The sequence below is a fragment of the Staurois parvus genome, unplaced genomic scaffold, assembly GCF_062004578.1.
Source record: "Staurois parvus isolate SC_StPar_1 unplaced genomic scaffold, SC_StPar_1.0 ptg000543l, whole genome shotgun sequence".
In the NCBI taxonomy this organism is placed as follows: Eukaryota; Metazoa; Chordata; class Amphibia; order Anura; family Ranidae; genus Staurois; species Staurois parvus.
Window position 1 is genome coordinate 568,914 of NW_028318339.1, and position 21,504 is coordinate 590,417.

Sequence of the window (21,504 nt, forward strand, 5' to 3'; positions counted from 1 at the left end):
ACAATAGTGCCAAGTGCTCTGTTATGTTTAGGGCAGCCTAAAGCTCGATTTTACTGCAACAATATGGGTAAGCTCAAGCTATATAATTAGGATTTTCTGGTAACATGGAAAGAAAAAGAATAGAATCTTGCTCCAGGGCTCTCAATTGCTATTTTGCTTTTATTACAGACTTTTTATGTATTATAATTCTGAAATATACATCCAGCAAGCATCCACCGTGCAAACTATACAAAATTTAATTCACAACTGGAAAACTAAATTATCTGTTTAGAAGATTTCAAATGAACGTACCAGCAAAGGAAGATCAAAATTACTCATAAGCCAGTGATGGAACGTCCTTGTGGAATTTTATATAAATTAGTCCTGGAAACCAGTAAGATCTGCAATCACTAATGACATCTCAGCCCCGATATCATGAAACAAGCATTATTGATACATATGATGCACAAATGGCATTCATCACCCAAAGTAACCCCTCACAGAAAGGCCTTGATGCACTGAACGACTAGGATCTAAATATTTAATGTGGAAGAACATGAATATGCTCTGTGTGATTTCTGAGTCTTCCATAAGCATGACAAATGTGGCATACTGAAAAGGAAAAATTCCTACAGATGCAAATCCAAAAGAGTGACACAAAATTACAAAATCCATATTACATAAAGTGCTAGACTGGACAAGAATGAGAAAAGACAACATTTAACACTGCAACAAAACAGTTACCAAATATCACATCTACTCCAGTGTTTTCTTTTATGCTGGTTTACAATACAGGAGAATGAAATGATCTGTACTACCAGATCATTTGTGGCTGTAGACTATAGATGAGATCAGGAAAGAGTGACTAATTAATAATGAATGTAAATGTGACTGTTAATTATCCACAGTGAACTGTGCTTCTTGACTGTAAAAAAGGGCAGGCATTCCTGCATTAAAGGAAATTGTGCATATCATAACCTACAACAGTATAGACGCAGGTCAATGTAGACTTAATAAACTCAGATAATTATAATTACTACAAGTTATACAAGTATAAATAAAAACCCACAGAGTTGATTTACAGTTTACCTTGGCTTACAGACTTTCATGTAGATTTCAAAAGAAGGCAAGCCATATATGAATCATTTTTCTTTCCTTCCACCTCAGGTGGAAGGAAAGAAGATCACTCGATTGCCCCCTCAACACAGTCATGGTTGATAGGGAATGCCTCCCACAGCGCAATTGTGTTCTAGCGGCGGGGGGGGCACCTTTACGGTTGGCAGAACACAATGACTACAGCTAATACAAGTGAAGGGATGGACACTGCTTAAAGACCCCAGGAATCTATCATTAAGGAATGGCCGCAGCCGCTGTTTTAGCCACGCCCGCTGACAAATTTTGCCCTGCCCATCGGGGCTTGGCCACAGAGTACTTGTAGTTTTCACAATGATTACTGCTAGCAACTACAGCCGCTGGCAGTCATCGTGTTAAAAATCTGACTGGCTAGTTGTATGGATTGACTTTGGTACAATCAACCTGCCCATAGATGGATTGAATCTCAGCCAGTTCAAGAGGAGATTTGATCCATCTATGGCTGGCTGAAGTCTCACAAATCTTAAGTGTTCCTGTCCCCAGTGAACAAATTGCATGCATGACTTTGTTGGCTCCCCAACCGTTGTCGGACCCAGCTGCTCAGTTGGAGATGAGTACCTAATTACTTGTGACTGACAGTACTTGTCTTGGGGGGCAGGCACTCACCCATGACCAGTGGTATCACTGACTCTGCATGCGGAGGAGGATGGGTCACCAAGACTGCCTGTTTACCACTGTCTACTTGCTGCTTTATTATGCATCAGTTACTTGGTATGTTAGCACCACATATTGAAACCTATATGTGTAGTAGTTCTTGTTTTTTAGTAATGTGGGACTGGCTGTTGGGTCATTTAGGTTTCACATAGTGGAAGGAACCCCTGAAGGCTGGATACACAATACTGATATTCCTTTCCCTTCTATGCATTGTAGCTCAGCTACAGTACATAAAAATGCAGGATGCGAAGGACAGCTGTGGAGCAGTGTGGAAAGATGCAGATATGTTGCAATTTTTTGCACTGCTCTGCCCCGCAGTTGCCAGCTGTGTGGAAGTATGAACAGGGCACACAGAAAACCATTGTTTTTCTTGTCCTTGTTGACAGCTGCATTGTTCTTCCGCATGACAATGCAGCTCTCTGCAAAAGTGTGAACCTGCCCAAAAGGGGTCTCCATAGTGATTAAAAGATATCTGGAAGCGAGGCTCACCAATAGGCAGTGAAGATGCAGCTGTTCATCAAACCTTGGCGGGTCAGTCACCTTCTAGCAGAGGCTTCCATCTTCACTCAGTCTCCCTCCAGGTTCACTGGCTGCGACTGCTTGAATGGCCAAACTGCAATGACTTCACTTCCACAATGCGTGGGAGTCATGGCCGTGGCACAGCACTATAAAGAAACAGCAATATTTGCCCACTCTTCCTGGCAAAAACACTCCAAGTCTGCCAGATTGTGAGGGCATCTCTTGTGCACAGCACTCTTCAGATTACCCCCCAGATGCTCCATCAGATTCAGGTTTGGGCCATTCCAAAACTTTAATCTTCTTCTGGTGAAGCCATTCCTTTGCTGATTTGGATGTAGGCTTTGGGTCGTCATCATGCTGAAAGATGATGTTCCTCTTAATGTTCAGCTTTCTAGCAGAAGCCTGAAGGTTTTGTGCCAATATTGACTGGTATTTAGAACTGTTCATAATTCCCTCTACCTTGACTAAGGCCGCAGTTCCAGCTGAAGAAAAACAGCCCCAAAGCATAATTCTGCCACAACCATGCTTCACTGTGGGTATGGTGTTCTTTTGGTGATGTGCAGTGTTGTTCTGCGCCAAACATATCTTTTGGAATTATGGCCAAACAGTTCAACCTTGGTTTCCTCAGAACAGAACACATTTTCCCACATGCTTTTGGAAGAAAAGGCTTCTGTCTTGCCACTCTACCCCATAGCCCAGACATATGACGGCCACGGGAGATTGTTGTCAAATATACCACAAAGCCAGTACTTGCCATATATTCCAGAAGCTCCTTTAATGTTGCTGTAGGCCTCCTGGCAGCCTCCCAGACCAGTTTTCTTCTTGTCTTTTCATCAATTTTGGAAGGACGTCCAGTTCTTGGTAATGCCACTGTTGCACCATATTTCCTCCACTTGATGAAGACTGTCTTCACTGTGTTCCATGGAGTATCTAATACCTTGGAAATTCTTTTGTACCCTTCTCTTGACTGATACCTTTTAATTTAAAAACTGTTTTTAGAAATATATTAATAAATAAAACTATACATAATAAATAACTGTAGCCTAATTAAAAATAGGAAACTAAAAAAAAAAAAACTAAACAAAAGTGCAGTTGCAGCAAACTGTAACCAATCGGACTCCACCTTTTCTGTTGGTAGGTTGCTATAGGCAGCTTTTGTTTCTGGTTTTATCCAGTTATTCACCTCATTATACTTTATTCTGTGTTCACATTTTTCCTTATGTTCTCTATTCTTCAGGGTTGAGGTAAAATGATTACAATAAGATCACTTGTCTAGACTGGAATTATTTAAGAAGGAAACAAAGACTCGGCACTGAGGGCACTATGGAGAGCTGAAATTATTGCATTTGCTCAAATACTTCCTAAACACTTTGTGATCATAATATGCCTTCCAAAGTCTCCACGCAGTATGTCCTGTGTCCGCCTTTTTCAACAAGGATGCTCAGGCACTGGACACCAGCACAGCATCCTTGCTAGCCCTTCCCCTGCCCCTCTCCATAAGCACTGGGGTCACATTAGCTGAGTGAGAGAAAGAAACTGAGGGAGAAGTGAAACAATGGAATACTAGTCAGTACCAGTGTGCAAAAGTGTATTTGCTTTAGAAGAATTGATCACGTCGTACGTTGGGTCTACTACATGTATAGTTTTTCACATATTGTAATTGGTGCCTCAAGACTGTGGAGAATTTGAAAGGGTGCCTTGACCGAAAAAAAAGTTGAGAAACACTGTCCTATATCATGAGAACACTACTTCATGTTGCAGCAGAGAACTAGGAATGCACACCTGTGTGTGTTCCTAGTTTTCAAACCCTGCAGTCAAACTGACAGATCATACATGGAGTTATCACTGAAGTATAGTCAGGTTAACTGACCTTACTAAAAATTTGGTCTAGGCTTCAATGTGGTCAAATAAGGATAAAAGCATATGTCCAGCCAAAACTTTAATTTTCTTTGTATTGGGCAGCACAGGAAAGGGTTAGAACATCTCAAAGGTTTTATCGCTGGTTTTGTAGCCATTTTGAGCAAAATCTCTCCAACAGACACAAAAACATGTTTTTTTAAAGCAGAGTGGGGAAGTTTGAGAGCATATATTAACATTTTAATGTGGTTTCTGTCTACGTTGGGGAGATCGCCTCACTTTGAGAATGGCCACAAGGACATCAATAAAACTCTACTCAAACCCAAATTATATGTTATGGCTAGAAAAATGCCTTAAAGAAGCTATCTTGATCTACCCTACTCCTCATTGGGGAGCATGTCATAGATAAGCAGATCTAAATCAGGGAAAGAAAAGTTTTGATTACATTTTAGTGCAATTAACCTTCAGGAGACGACTTATCTGGGTAACATTTTCACAAGAGTACATGTGACGTAAATAGATGGTGACAGATGAATGCTGCACAGGAAGGACCGTAGAACCTGGTAAATATATTGTATTTAGCAAATGTTCACCACAAATACAATGGGCCGAGTGAAGTTTTCCTTTAGAGGATCAGTGCACATTAAACATTAGATTTTGCTCAGCTATCAGAATAATGATCTATTTGGTGAAAGTACAGAAAGGAAGATCGTAACTGTCACAGCATAGGACTATCTTTTGCTCAACTCAGGCAAATTTTTCCTACAAACAGTAAAAAATTGAGAATTTAAGCAGCCCATGGGTGCCAAGCAGCCCAGCCAGCAAGTAGTAGCATTCAAATTCAAGGGAATTTATCCATTCATTTATCCATGTAGTCGATAAAAAAAATGCAAATTGAATTCTTAAGTTGGACCTAGCTTTTAAAATTGATGGTGTAAATCTTTGACATGAACATTACTCAGGAAGTCAACTTTGTGTAGTACTTGTGCTTCTATAACTAATTTACATAAGTGTAGTAGTAATCGGAGCATGGTGGACTTTTAATTTGAGGAAAAGATAATATCAATTCTCTCAAGCGGTCACACCAGTCTCATGTACTGTATCCTCTATTTTCTTTCTACTAAGACTTCTGTGAGACAAAACACCATGGTCTTAATCAGTCATGTTATATGCTGTTAAACTTTCATTATCTCACCATTTACAGAAATTATATTTCCGGCATTAACACAATGCATTCTTTCATTCATGTTTCACTCTCTATAACATTAACATCAAATCTACATTGCCTTTTGTGTGCTGGCAATTTTCTTAGCATTCAGAAATGACCTGCACTCATTAAACAATTCCATTACATTACAGCTGATCAAAACATCATTTTAATTTTAATCACCACAATAAAATACATTGCATTACCTTGACCAAAGAATATTACAACCAAGTCTATATTAAACTAGTGCCGTTGGAAAAGTCACACTGATAGAAACAGAGTTTTACAATACAGTAAAGATAACCTTCACCCTTTTCTAATGTTCCTCTCTCTAGCCCCTTTCCTGTAACATACTATGGCTTAGTTTTGGATAGCATGGAGAGAGATTAGGACACCTGTCAGGTTTTTATTGCGGTCTTTACCTAATTATGGAGGTTTACGCTCTCTGTCATGTTCACCATAGTAAACACAACTTAAATAACCAATAATGTGCTGTAAATTACAACATATATATTTTTTTTCAATCAAATGCATAAAAATCTTATGTCCAATGACCAATGTACAACAGTCTTGGTCGTTATTCAGCTCCAGTTGGTAATATATTGGTTATAGAAGCGCTACACCAGTTGTGTTAGTGTGGTTACTCAAACCACATTAAACACAACTGGTAATAAAACACCCTTAATAAAACAAAAACAAACTACTGTCCCTTTAAGTCACAAGATATAGTACAGTGCATGTGCCATGTCAATTGTCTCTTTCCATGTTCTACAATACCTGGTTGATCCTGCCTGTTCCAGTCTTCCCCTGTGTGTACTGAACATGCTCATCATGGCTATTGATCCCGGATAGCGTGGTCAGATCACGTGCCGCCGTCATCCTGATGTGTATTCAGCATCTCTGCATCTCCCACTCTGCCCCTCCCTGTCATTTCTGTAGTCTGTGAGAACTGTGAAGCCCATCTCCTTCCTGCCCCTCCCCTCTCCTCCTGACTTCATTGAATTTTCTGGCGCAGCTGCTCCTCCCCTTTGGTAAAGTGTAAATTAACACCTATTATATACTTTTATCTTCTCTGTTTCAAGAACATACTAAGTACAATGTGCGTTATTTATTTTTATTATAAAGCCAAATACATTGTTTACCCAGGGCTGCTGTGTGGTCACATGTCCTTTCTTTGCTAAAGAAGGAGAGCAGAGGAAGGATAGGTGGCCACACAGCAGAGCTGGGCAAAGACCTTGCAATATAATATATACACACACACACACACAGTATATGACATTTATCATATTCACCGTTATTGAAAGTAAAAAAAAAAAAAAAATCCTACATCATGGGCTGTTCCCATTACAGTTAAGCTGGCCACAGATGGTTTGAATCTTGGCCGGTTCAGCAGGGACCAGCCGAGATTTGAACCATCTATGGGCAGGCTGATTGTACCCAATTTGATTATTGTAAAACTTGGGTACAACCAACCCGTCTGATTTTTCATTTGATTATTGCCAGCTGCTGCAGCCATTGTGTTCTTCTGGAAGAGACAGGTCCCCCCCAGCGGGAGAGCACAATAGCTACTTAGAGGGGATTTTCCCATCAACACTGTGTTGATGGGGGAATCTAGCGATTTTCTTTCCTGCAACCCGTGGTTGCAGGAAAGAAAGGTTGCATTGTCTATGGCTGGCTTAAGAGGGAAATCTTACAATGGGGACCCTAGATCTGGTGGCCCAGGTAACAATCAGGGATACCCTCACTTTGAAGGGATTTCTTCCCACTTCTTGTATTGGTTATTGGACAGGAAGCAAAGAAAAAGCTTCTTAATGAGAGACAGATAGCAAAAACAAACTTGGCAGGGGTTATAAACATTACTCTCTTCAAAATGGAAGAAAATGTTTTGCCATTAGTTCTCCTTTAATTCATGCCTAGGCAAGGATGACGTACGTGGACACCGACCCCGATGTACAGGAATGCAGTAGAACCTTGGAAAATGACCAACAACCAATGAAGGCTGGAATCCAATTGGCTGCTGTTAGGAGTCGCCAACAAATCATATGTCTTCTTCATAAAAGAAGCTCATTTGCCAAGATTAGCAGCCCAGAGAGATGAAACCTAGGTTTATTGGTTACATTATAGAATTTCTACCTTGTTGTGGTCTAAACACAAGGGGTCCACGATACTGGGAACACAGACACCTACTCATTGTGCATCCTGTAAAACATTCTGACATCTGAATAACTGTTGCTAGCTGCCATCACAATTTTAAATATGTTATCAAAGTAAAATCAAGACAAGCTTTCAGATGCACACGTCCAGAAAAAGTAATAAAAGGGCCAAAGTCCTGCTCTGCATAAGCTACATTTCTAGACTAATTTATGATAACCTTTTGCTTTTTAACTCAAATCTGCCACCTTGTGAAATATTAAAAAGCCATAAATCACTAAATGGCCAGTAGCATCGTCAACTAAAATTACATGTAATTTGGTAGAAAAGTTTTTGCTTTACACTGATTACTTAAGCCGTATTCAGACATTCTAAAAGACACTTTCTGGAATAAAGCTGTTGTGGTCAAGCAAATGAATATCGTAAAAGCAGAGAAACAAAAGAAAAGTCAGGTCACAAGGGAAGGTGGTAGCAAGGAAGGCAATGAAAGGGGTTAAAGAGGAGCAGGTAAAAAGCAAGAATGAGGGGAAGGGAGAGAAGGAAGGAAGCAGCAGAGATGGTGGTGTAAAAGAAGGTAACAAACAGGGTGGTAAGAATAAGGACTTTTTAAAAATGTTCTTAAATAAAAAAACTGTATTAAAAAGTATACATAACAAATCTGAATAACAGATAATAAAACCAGATAAACTGTACACCCTAAATAGTTTAGCAATGCAGGCAGGATAGGGGTGCCAAACCTTTTCATCGCAGGTCACATCAGCATTACGGTTGCCTTCAAAGGGTCGGTTGCATCTGTAAGACTATATAATCGTATCTACTCTTTAGTAAATTAAATAATTGACTTTGCATTCGATTATTGCAGGTTTTAGTAAAGATTTAAATCTTAAAATATGAAGGGCAGGTACAGCCCAGCATGGAGACCACTCACACTTCCGCAGCATAGGATGCAAGTCTGAAAATACAAATCTATGCCAGTTGAAAAGGAGGGTCGCACACCAAGGGGTTTTAACCACAAGAAACTTTATCGGTAACTGCTCTGACAGAATACAGTTCAGCCATGGTGTTCTGTCTAAGCAGTCTCCAATAAAAATTCTTGTAAGATACCAACAATGTGTGACCCTCCTTTTCAACTGGAATAGAATTGTATTATTCTCAATTATAAGCAAATGTCCAGAGAACCCCACACCCCCCTTACATCAGATGTTAAGAGCCCCCCACCACCAGAAGTCAACAGTCCCTTACCCTATAGGCTGGCGGCGGAGCTAGGAAGCAGAAAGTGCAGGGTCTGGAGAAGGACCAGAGGACAGCTGGTGTTGGCTGACTGCAGTCTGAAGAATGCTGAGACCAGAGGAGGCAGAGACGAGGGGGTGCTACGACTGCACAGAATTGGTAGAAGGAGCTCTCTCCTATTTCATTGTTGACTGCTAAAACAGGGGGGCAGAGATGAACCTCTCCACGGCTGCTGAGACAAGGTGGGGGCTGAGATGGGGCCGGGATGCTGCAAATGCAGAGAGGTGCGTGCGCGGGCCACACAAAATGGCCCTTGGGCTGGATTCCAACGAACCTAGTGTTTGACACATGTGAGCTAGGATATTACCTTTCTCATAGCTCGTCAGTGGAGCAACAATACACTCATGAGGCCTTCATCTGCTTACACCTCCAGCAAACATGTTTCCTGCCAGCAAATATGCATGCAACAGAGAACAGTCTGAGCACTGCAGTGCAAAGGGTTAAAAAAAAAGGTCTGATCTAAAGTAAAAAAAAAACATACTTACACTTGCATTTAAAACAGACTGAATAATTAACACAAGACTGCTTTAATTGGTATTTTAATACATCTACCTGTAATTCAGATTTAAAAGTATGTCAACCCCAAAACTTTTTCTAGCTTTCAAAAGAGTGGGAAAGAATTAGAACCCCTGCTGGGTTTTTACCACTACCCAGGGCTCCATTAGAGACATTTGTGTGACTTCGGATTGGTGATTATTGACTTCCATCATGATCTACCAGTCAATCGCAGGCAGCTGATGGGTAGATTACATCCCCACTGCCGACACATGAAGAGCAATACAGGGAAGCGGATATTAAAGTGCTGGTTGCGGTGCACTGTTCCCCGCTTGCCCCTCCTGTCCATCCAGGTGCTTGTATAAGACATCACATAGGCTGGACAAGAGAGGAGGGGCCAGCAGGGAGCAGCACGCCACAAGAGAACGCATCACAACTGCTTCCCTGCAGCTGTGTAATATGCCCTGCTGCTGCTGCTCCCCATCTAATGTGCCCCTTGTGCACCCCCTGTACCCGCCGTGTTTCCCCCTGTACACTGCTATCTCAAGTTTGACCCAGAATTGAGGAGCTGTGCAGAAAAAACAAGCACAAATTGCACATTAAATTGGTTTGTTTTAATATTGATTCTATTCAATGACATTTCTAGGAAGAATTGTTGTATCAACAGCCCGCTGATCACATGAAAGTTCAGTGAGCTGTAGATGTGAACATTAATTCAGGGATTCTCCAAGATTCCAAACTTTTAGCCAATGGTTCTTCCAAGGCAAAAAGGTTGAGAAACCCAAACTTAATGTAATGATCCAAGTTTTCACATGTGCCTGCATTTACAGAATATATACGCGAGTTCTACGGAAAGCTGTAAATTAGTGCATGAGTAAGCACAACCTTTTTCAGAGAGGCCTCATTTAGAGCAGAAAAAAAAAAGAAGCACCCAGCTCCCAGAAGGAAGCACCAGCAGTTTGTGTTAATTGCAGCAATAAAGACTGGGTGCATAAATGATTTAATTTCCACATAGAAAGGAAAAGGCCAATGTTTGCTGTCAATTCATGAGAAAAAAAAAAAGAAGCACACAATATAACAATTCCAGTTAACTGCGGCCTTCACACTGTCTAATACAAACAGAAGCTGCCAGACTGTTTAAATGTGTGGTGCCTTTTCACCAGCAAGACATGTGTGAACATTTAACATATGCAGCTATAGCATAATCTGCAGACAATAATTTAGAAGCAGACACATACAAAACCTTGTTGGTCATAGCAGGTTTGGTGAAGACAAGTCCCATATATTACGCCTTTACGGTTCCTCCGTACTCTGTATGTAGTTGTTCCACGATAATGGTGGCTTGTGATGGTAACAGCAGATTGTGATAATATAAATTGTTTCAATTAAAGCCCAAATCCAGTCAACAGGGACAGATGTACATGTCTGCCCTCTAGACCAACTGCCTTATGCTGCTGCTTTTTACCACAGCCATGGTCTATACTGGCTTTACAGAAATATGGCCCTGCCTGCCAGGCCATATTTTATTCTTTTGGTGGTATTTTTTCATCACTGGGTCTTTTATTTTTTATGATATAAATTATCAAAAAAAAAACGAATTTTGGATAGAAAATAACAAAAAACAAACAAAAAAAAAAACAGATTTGTTCATAAATTTAGGCCAAAGTGTATTCTGCTACATGTCTTTGGTTACAAAAAAAAAAAAAATCCCAACAAGTGTATATTATTTTGTGTTTTGCAAAAGGTATGGAGTCTACAAACCATGGTATATATACTGGAATTTATGCAGCTATGATGCTATACTGGTAATGACAGTGGTCAGTAACATATAGCGGGACTGTTCTAGTGTGGCAGGCAATCGGACGCTAGCGGACGATGGCTGGGTGATGCATTGACTGACACAAACATCAATAGGAACTCTAATACATCAGATGGTTTCCCAATCTAAAAATGGCACTGCTTATAGCCGGCAAAACTGAAATGATGAAATGCTTGTTGCTTAAAGTCCAGCGACGTACCAGTACAGTGCTGGTCCTTGTTGGGCATAAATGCAACAGCAGAGAACATGGGCATATGATGAATCAGTCTGCGGACCAATATGACCCCAATTCATTCTTTTTTGTAATGCCTATGTTGAGGGTTAGGCCAAACATCTTTTACAAATTCAGAAACCATGATAGGTTTCCATGCGAATTGTCTGGCAAGAGCTGAATTTGGGTGGGCGGCAATGTATTGTTGTGCATATAATTGCTTTGGCCCACAATCAATTGATACAAATCCTCCGGGAAAAACAGTGGAACGGGGCTGATCTTGCAAACTCTTCATTTTTGAGGACACTAGAATAAGAGGGCACTAGTATAGTTATCTTTGTGATCACTATATTGATCTGTACAAACATTATACTAGTAATGGCAGTGATCAGAAACCTACAGCATGAGTGCAATAGTGTGCGGGCAATCTAACGCTAGCCGATCCTGGCTGGGAGGGATACTAACTGATCCTGACGCTATCTGATGTCGCTAGTGGCAGTAGTGAAAAATTCTATATACTGACACGATACCGATAGCACTGGCTGGTCGAGGTGATTACAGGGTTAATAGGGGCGATCAAAGGGTTAAATGTGCTAATCTAACGTGTGTGTAAAATGTAGTGCTTTTACTCACAGTGTGGTATTCTCTCTTCTCTCCCTAGACCAGTGGTTCTCAATCTTCCTAATGCCGTGACCCTTTAATACAGTTCCTCATGTTGTGGTGACCCATGAGTGTTGTTTTACCTCCAATACTGCTGCTTTCAACACAGTAGCTGCTTTTAACAGAGTAGCTGCTTTCAACACAGCAGCTGCTTTCTACACAGTAGCTGCTCTTTACACATCGGAAATGTGTTTTCTGATGGTCTTAGGGGACCCTTGTGAAAGGGTCGTTCGACCCCCAGGTTGAGAACCACTGCCCTAGACTGATGTGCCGGCATGCGCATGCGAGCTCACACCCAGAAATAGAAAGCGACGTAAGGGTACGTCGCCTTTCCCAGAGCCGTTGCTCACCCGCACATTGCGGTTGGGCGGTCGACAAGTTAGCTGGTTTAGGAGATGGAGTTTAGTTGGTATCACTCTCCATGGGACAGGAGCCAGCACTACAGAGGAGACATCAGCTTATGTGGTTCTTGCTCCTTACTACAGCTCCAACTTTAAAAGTAGACCCTTTCTGACTTGCACTCTGATGCTCTGGGATGGAGGGTCAGGAAGCCCAGGCTCCGATGTACCTGTCACCTGGCCGCGATCTACTGGTTGCTGACCCCCCGCTTTATATTTTTTATAGCATAGCAATTACTGGATAGAATGTGCATGGGCAGTGGAGAATACTTAGGTTGAACCCAATTTAGCACATGCAACACCCATCCAGATCTCCGTGTGTATAATGCTAGTGGGCTGCTGACATTTATTTCAAGTGCTTATATAGCACCGTCAATTTACACAGCGCTTTACATATATATATTGTACATTCACATCAGTCCCTAACCCTCAAGGGGAGTACAATCTAAGGTCCCTACCTTACATTCATACATACACATACTAGGGACAATTTAGACAGGATCCAATTAACTTACCAGCATGTCTTTGGAGTGTGGAAGGAAACTGGAGTACCCGGAGGAAACCCACGCAGGCACAGGGAGAACATGCAAACTCCAGGCAGGTGGTGCCATGGCTGGGATTCGAACCAGTGACCCTAGTACTGTCAGGCGAAAGTGCTAACCATTTAGCCACTGTGCTGCCTATAGACATTCATAGAATCTGACACGAGTGTAGGTTTAGAGATATTCACCAACAAATAGAATGGGGAAGATGGAGTAGATGTATGGGGAAGATGGAGCAAGCTATATTCAGAATAAAATATGCAAGAAATAATGAAACTGCTTCCCAATGCAAAGGATCAGTCATAATTTGATTACATTGCTAGTTTTACTTCAAATGTTTCGTAACAAACATTGGTTGCTATAGGCAACACCCTTTGTACTTTTATTTATTAAGGCCTCCATGAAACCCTGTTGCTGGATTAATGAAAATGCCAACATTGTAGACCCTTGAAGTTCATGGCTTGATCCTGTCCTAGCAGAAGGGCTTGATTAGCTGAACGTTTTTGGATACTCCAATGATGGCTGCAAGCACTGAAATGTTACAGTAACACAAATAGATACAACTGCACAAACCTTTGGGTGGCAGACCGTGTTTCCAAAGATGGACCTGAACTCAAAAAGTAAAGATTTGCCATCTTACAGGGAACATGTAAAAATGCTAAATAGTATTTTTTTTTCTTCAGGACCTCATGAAATGGCAGTACACTTCTGGACGTGTTACTGCTCCCAGGCACTCCTGTTATGGAGAGTCATTGCTGTATATCTGGACCATTAAAGGCATTACTGCCCTTTCTCAGGATATGTGGGATGAGATTAGATAATATACCTGAGATCATGCAAACAAGCATTCATTCTGTGGAGTTGTACTGTCTGAACCTCTTCTGCTGCTTCTGCACCCACCAGTCATCAGGGAGGCAGGACATGAGAAAGCAAATCTTGCTTCTCTACCAAGATGGCTGCCTCTACATTCGTGTTATTTCAGCAGCTTGGCGGTGTGTTTTAGTACTTACATTTTTAGTACTCGTTCAAATAGCCTATTATTTCTATTTCAGCAGTCTGATTTTATATTACTTTTTTGCACATTTTCTTTTTGATGTGTAGCACTACCCCCATAGGCGTCGCTTAGTTTTGGGTCCCCCTACAGTTCAGCACAGCCAGGCAACATATATTTTCTTCCTCCACACTTGCACACTGGAGACAGTAACCAGTCCTTAGGCTTGTCTTTGTAGTTTTATTAAGGGGTATTGACCTTGGATAGGGTTGAGGGATGCCCAAGGAACTGTGAACTGTGCTTAGCCATAGACTTTTCTAATATCCTGTGGGTTTGGTGCACTTTCTGAAAGCGCACTCGAAATCTTGAATGCAGGAGTTTTGGTTCACTTTCAGTAAGTGCACCACAGCTGCAGGATATAAGAGAAGTCTGTGACAAAGCGCAGCTAACCCTGGAAATCCGCAGATGCACTAAACTGTAGCACATCAGTGTGGCAGCAGCCATAGAAGCTGCTCAGAACAGTAAGGATTAATTTACATTTGCAGTTTGGGGGGTGGTATAACCCCATAGATAAGACAGGTTTTTACCACCCCAGCACAAACCGCACCCCCTTTAGCTGCAGTGGGCAGGGGTGTTCACATGTCGCATCTGCTGCAGGACTTATATGCCCTGTCATGGTTGGTGGGTGTAGCACCTGCCAATAATGACCCATTCATGTGAATGAGACTGCTCTTCAAATGCCCTGCAACCTTGTACAGTAAAAAAAAAGGAGTTAAAGGAGGCAGGGTTGTGTTTCTTTCTCACCACCTGCTTTAACCTCTTGGACCCTGCAGAAGCACGCAGTTGTGGGGCACTTGCAAAGTTGCCTCATTTATTTATTTATATTGCCAAAAGTATCGGGACGCCTGCCTTTACACGCACAAGAACTTTAATGGTATCCCAGCATTAGTTCGTAGGGGTCAATATTGAGTTAGCCCACCCTTTGCAGCTGTAACAGCTTCAACTCTTCTGGGAAGGCTGTCCACAAGGTTTAGGAGTGTGTCTATGGAAATGTTTGACCATTCTTCCAGAAATGCATTTGTGAGGTCAGGCACTGATGTCGGACGAGAAGGCCTGGCTCACAGTCTCCGCTCTAATTCATCCCAAAGGTGTTCTAAATTGGGTTGAGACCAGGACTCAAGCCAGTCAAGTTCCTCCACCCCAAACTGGCTCATCCATGTCTTTATAGACCTTGCTTTGTTGGGAGCATGAAATTGTCCAAAATGTCTTGGTATGCAGACGCCTTAGGATTTCCCTTCACTGGAACTAAGGGGCCAAGCCCAACCCCTGAAAACCAATCCCACACCATAATCCCCCCTCCATCAAACTTTACACAATGCAGTCAGGCAAGTACCCTTCTCCTGGCACCTGCCAAACCCAGAAAAGTCCAATGGATTGGCAGACAGAGAAGTGTGATTTGTCACTCCAGAGGACACTTCACAATGCTCTAGAGTCCAGTGTCAGCATACTTTCCACCACTGCATCCAATGCTTTGCATTGCACTTAGTGATGTAAGGTTTGGATGCAGCGGCTCGACCATGGAAACCCATTCCATGAAGCTCTCTACGCACTGTGGTGCTAATCTGAAGGCTATATGAAGTTAGGAGGTCTTTTGCTATTGAATCTGCAGACAGTTGACAATTTCTGTGCACTATGCACTGACCCCGCTTTGTCATTTTACATGGCCTACTACTTTGTGGCTGAGTTGCTGTTGTTCCTAGTTGGTTCCACTTTGTTATAATACCACTAACAGTTGACCATGGAATATTTAGTAGCAAGGAAATTTCACTGATGGACTTATTGCACAGGTGGCAACCCATCAGGGTACCACGCTTGTATTCACGGAGCTCCTGAGAGAGACTCATTCTTTCACAAATGTTTGTAGAAGAAGTCTACATGCCTAGGTTCTTGATTTTATACACCTGTGGCCATGGAGGTGACAGGAACACTGGAATCCAATGATTTGGAGGGGTGTCCCAATACTTTTGGCAATATAGTGTAGGTTCAGAGCACACATACTGTATCTTTGGCCAGTGGACCTTGGCGTAAAATATAATATATATAAGTGAATAAAGAAATCTTACTGGACCAATAGACAATAAAAGGTTCCATGGGATGCATAAACACATACTCACATATTGATGTGTTCATCTGGTGTAAAAAAAAAAAAAAAAAATATTTTATGATCAGGCTGTATGCATTTGTCCAACCACCATCTAAAGTCTGTGTTGCTAAGGAAAGAATATGTTAAGCTGCCCATAAACATTAGACAAGAGATTGGGCGTTTGCATACAATCTGTCATCTAACATCTATGATTGTCTTTAAATGTTTTCTCCTCTAGGTTGCCTTGACGTGAATGATAAAAATGGCTAATAATGAGCTGTTTGTGTGTTTTTTCCTCTGCTCACAAGCGGGGAGTGTGGGCAGCTTCTTCTATGGCTTTCCAAGAACTATAAATAATCAATCATAGAGGATGCTGCAGTATCAGGTTAATATTTCGTTTAGATTTGTGTTACGATTCTGATAGTGAGCTGTTTTTTTTTTTTTTTTTCAACCAAGTGCATTTCTTTTCTCCTATAATAGATGGCCCACATGCACAGAATAAACGCAACTGAACATCAATAAAAGAAGATTTTTATACTTACTGTAAAATCTTTTTCTTCATGTCCACTGAGAGACACAGTTTAAGAGTTCTTAAAGCGGTAGTAAACCGCCATAACATAAAGAAATAATTAGGCTCCCTGCAGGTTTAGGTCATAATGTACTAGTATGCACAGCATACTGGTACATTGTATCACAGACTTACCTGTACTTGGAGCCATCCAGCGCCACGCTGTCAGGGCTCCCTGGTGGCACCACTATCTTCATTCAGTCTTCCTTCCGTGTTCATGGGCACTATGAATGGCTGGAGTCGCGATGATGTCACTCCTGCACACGCATGGGAGCCCTTGGCTGCAGAACGGAGCTCTGAAGGTCAGGCACGCTGTGACGTCCCTTCAGAGCGCATGCATGGGTTCCATCACTGGCTGCATGCTGTGTGAATATCTCCTAAATGGTAAGTTAAGACATTCACTGTACCTACAGCTAAGCCTTATTATAGGCTTACCTGTAGGTACAACTTTCAAAGTAGACTTTACTTGCTCTTTAAAAAGTTGTGGTTATACCGGTGCATGAGAAACCGCCACACAAAAAATTTTAAAGCGACACTAAATGCACAATTAAGAAGTCAAATCATTTTAGTCTGTATTCCCATCATAAACAATAGCCTCTACTTCTCAGTGATCTCTACTGCTCCCAAATTACATGATCTTGCTGCTGTTCTCTGATTCTATGTTAGAGGGTGCCTACTTTCATTCTCCATGGTTTTGATGTATGTTGGAAAGTAGCCACTCTCTAAATCTCACTCCCAAAATAGACTACAAATGAACATGTGGATGCACACAGCACTAGCACATATTTTCACTTCATTCCTCAGGTTAGCGTAATAACCGCCCACTTATCTCCATCCTCCAGTCTTTTGGTTGACAGTGGAAAACAGAACAACATATATGGGGGCTGGTGTAACATTTTTGTTTGCCATTGTCCCAAGCTCTTGTAGGTGGCAATATAACCCTGTTTGAATTATTAAACCCTTGTCCCGTATTGGATGATAAAGAAACCCGCTTAGAAGTAATTCAATACGGCTACATGTACAATGAAGCTCCCTTAGATGCCAAATTCTCCTGGCCTATGAAAAACGCTAAACGCCGGAGTAATTGCCATTGAAATTAATAAAACCTCAAGCGCTAAAACACAACATTTTTGCTATGTTTTGCAGATTTTTTTTTTTTTAACCTCCCTAGCGGTCTGATTATGTCCACATTTCTGTGCTCAAGCAGTACATTTTTTTGCATGGAAATATGTTTCTTTTTTATTGTAGGCCTGTAATTTTTAGGAATAACTCACTGAAATCTGTCCGAACAAGAGTCTAGTAAACATCCTGGGTATGCTAAAATTTGAAACATGAAATCATAAATTATAATTTAATAAATACTCATAAAAAATAATACAATAATAATAAATTTAATTCAATAATATATATTGAAATTTGAAACATAGCGCCAAGTCGCAAAATCGTTTTCAGTGTCTGATGACAAATTTCCCCACAAATCATTATCACTCAATTCTGCAAGTGGTTCTAATTTACGATCGCTGTTCTCTAGCTGGTCTAAAACTGATTTTGACCTAAAGGGACACTTTTTGGACGCTATGGATGTTTCTCAGTTTCCAGGCAATAAGAACAGTAAAAATGTAGGCAGAGCACAGGACAAAGCACTCGGGACAAAATGTATGTGAAATGGTTTGATACAGTAATGTTTTACTATGTGATTTTAGTGTATTTAGTGAATGTCACTTTTTGTCATTTTCAAATTTCCCACCATTCTGTCCCCCGTACATCCAGACGCTCGCAGGTGACGGAACCCAGAAGACAGATGCCGGCATCCACCGGATTACATTGCCGGGGACACTGCAGGAGGGACATCACGGGAGCGCAGGACAAGGTTAGTGAAGAACAGATGTCGGAGCAGCGCCGCATGGTAAGCCCGAGTGTAGCTCGGGGTTACCGCTTTTGGTACTGAAACTTTACCCCGAGCTACACTCGGGAATACCGCCAGGGAGGTTAACTAAAACATTCCTCTCCTGAACACGATTCTTCTGTGGACATTTAACTGCTCCTAAACGCTGCTGCTGCTAAACTCTCAACAAGAAGAACATCTCCTGCGCTCAAGAGTGGTAAGATGATGGGAATATTTCTGGTCCTTAAAAACATCCATCATCAGCACAGGAGGCCTTGTTGCCCTCTAAGGGTTGGGGAAAATCCAAAGGACTCAATGCAAAACTCAGGTAATGCACTAGGCTGGTGCGCCCTCTTTTTCCTTGTTTGGCTGCTAAACTCTGACTAGAGACTATGTGCACATGGATACATCGATTTTTATTAAGCAAAGTTTAGGGACTTTGGCAAAAACACCAAAAGCTTCTAAACTCATGTACACTCCTTTAGAAGCAGTGTACATGAGTTTAGAAGGGCAACAAGGCCTCCTGTGCTGATGATGGATGTTTTTAAGGACCAGAAATATTCCCATCATCTTACCACTCTTGAGCGCAGGAGATGTTCTTCTTGTTCAGAGTTTAGCAGCAGCAGTGTTTAGGAGCAGTTAAATGTCCACAGAAGAATCGTGTTCAGGAGAGGAATGTTTTAGTTAACCTCCCTGACGGTATTCCCGAGTGTAGCTCAGGGTAAAGTTTCAGTACCAAAAGCGGTAACCCCGAGCTACACTCGGGCTTAAAGCAGTGAATCTAAAAAAACATACATAAGTGTCTATAATGGATAATAGAGCATGGTTTCCAGTAACATACTATGTAGATTGTTCGGTAGAGCTTGTACTAGGTACTAATACAATACATAATGTAATAATTGCATAATATTATAATCTAACATCTGTTACATAGTCTGGCTGAAAAAAGACAAAAGCCCATCTAGTTCAATCATAAAAAAAAAAAAAAAAAGTTATAATCCTATACTAACAGTTGATTCCTAGGAAGACAAAAAAAAAACCAGCAAAAGCATGATCCAATTTGCTCCTGCAGGGAAAAAAATTAATTCCTGATCCCGAGAGGCAATCGCATATTCCCTGGATCATCTTTACCTATAAATGTTAGTATCCAGTTATATTATGTATGTCTAGGAAAGAATCCAGGACTTTTTTAAAGCAATGTACTGAGCTGGCCAGAATCAACTCTTGAGGTAGTCTAGTCCACATTTTCACAGCTCGTACTGTGAGGAAACCTTTCCGTATTTGGAGATTAAATCTCTTTTCCTCCAGACATAAAGAATGCCCCCTTGTTTTTTGTGATGACCTCAGGGTGAATAACTCTACACTGAGTTCACTATATGAACCATTGATGTATGTACACGTGTTGATCTTATCCCCCCTTAATCTCCTCTTCTCAAGAGAGAATAAATGCCCATTCATAAAACTTTAATCAGAGCTTCCAGAATAAATTTCTCATGAACTAATAAACACCGACTACTTGAGATGCTTAAAAGTCACATATACCTATGAATGACATGAATATAATTTGAATTTATATCACTCTTCGCTTGATGTGCACAAAGTTGGCCACTTGCTTTAAGACTGCAAACGTATCTATGAATTTTTTACCTGCACCATCTCCTCTACAGCAATCCAAATTTTGCTTCTCACAAATGGTCAAACAACATCAATGCAATGCATAAAAAATGGTCCCATAAACTATGATTACCACAAGTGATTTTCCAGATTCAAGAATAACTTGTGATAACTGGGTACCACAAGTTTTATGAGCAAGCAAGAATGGGTTTCACAAACCTGCAAAAAGCATCAGTGGCTGTCCAAATGTTTTGGCACGCTAAAATATTTCATATAGACCTGTTAAAGTGAACCTGTGAATATAGTAAAATCAAAAGTACGTGGACACTCCTCCAAATATTAAGTTCAGATGAAGAAAAACAGGTCCATGGAAGCCAAAGAATCGCAGTAACTACAGGGCCTCCAGGTGGTTCTGCAGTAGGTATTCCTTCTACAAGTTGTATGGGCTGCCAGCCAATGCTATCAGCTGCCTAGTGCTAATGTTACTTCACAGTGTACCAAAATAACCTCCTCCGTTACCCCACACACAAACCATGCATGCACAAGTACGCATCCACACACCTACTTTCCTTAACATTTTTTTGCCAATTTTATTTACTAGTTGTCTATATTTTGTTTAAGTAAATTTTTTTGCAGGATTTTGTATGGTTTCATTACAGAAATACTCAGAATTGTAAAACAGCTTCAATTCTTTATTATAGCGGACTTCTGGTCTTCAAAAAAAGATTAAAAATTAGCAGCTTCAGCTGCTGACTTTTAATATAAGGCGACTTACATGTCCCAGTCTCCGGCGATGTCCGCACCCGAGCTGAATTCCTTAATCTTAATTAAAGGAAACCAGCAGTAAAGCCTTCCGGCTTTACAGCCGGTTTCCTTCTGAGCATGCATGAGCGGGGCTGCACTATGTGATTGGTCCCGCAATCTTCTGGGACCTGTGATGTGTCCCAGAAGGCTGTGGGGGGGAATGGGGAGGGGCCAGATATCAGCACAGTGAACTCAGCCAAAAGTGGGAGCGGTTACCTGTTAAAATCAGGTACCAGCTCCCCTTCCCCCCAAAGAAGTGCCAAACATGGCAGTGGATGGGGGGGGGATGCTAACATGAGTAACTTCCCCTTTTTGGTGCAGTTACACTTTAAATAACTTCATCATGTTCTCTACCAGAAACATAACTTTAGCCCTGGTTCACACCAGTGCAACTTGTCATGCGACTTGACAGTTCAAGTCCCACCCATTTGTGGCAACGGAGCCGTTGAAAAAAGGTTCCTGAACTATTTCTGTGTATTTCTGAGTGTTAGAATGAAACTGCACTAAATAGTCGGCTTTGAAGTCGTGCTGAGTAGCATGACTTCAAAAATGCACCAGTGTGAAC

The 21,504-nt window shown here is 41.3% G+C and overlaps 1 protein-coding gene across 1 annotated transcript in view; it reads right to left on the reverse strand.

Annotated features, from left to right (window-relative positions):
- Positions 1-21,504, reverse strand: part of LOC149451275 (ADP-ribose glycohydrolase MACROD2-like) — a 750,194-nt gene that overhangs the window by 369,864 nt on the left and 358,826 nt on the right. The window lies entirely within an intron of this gene.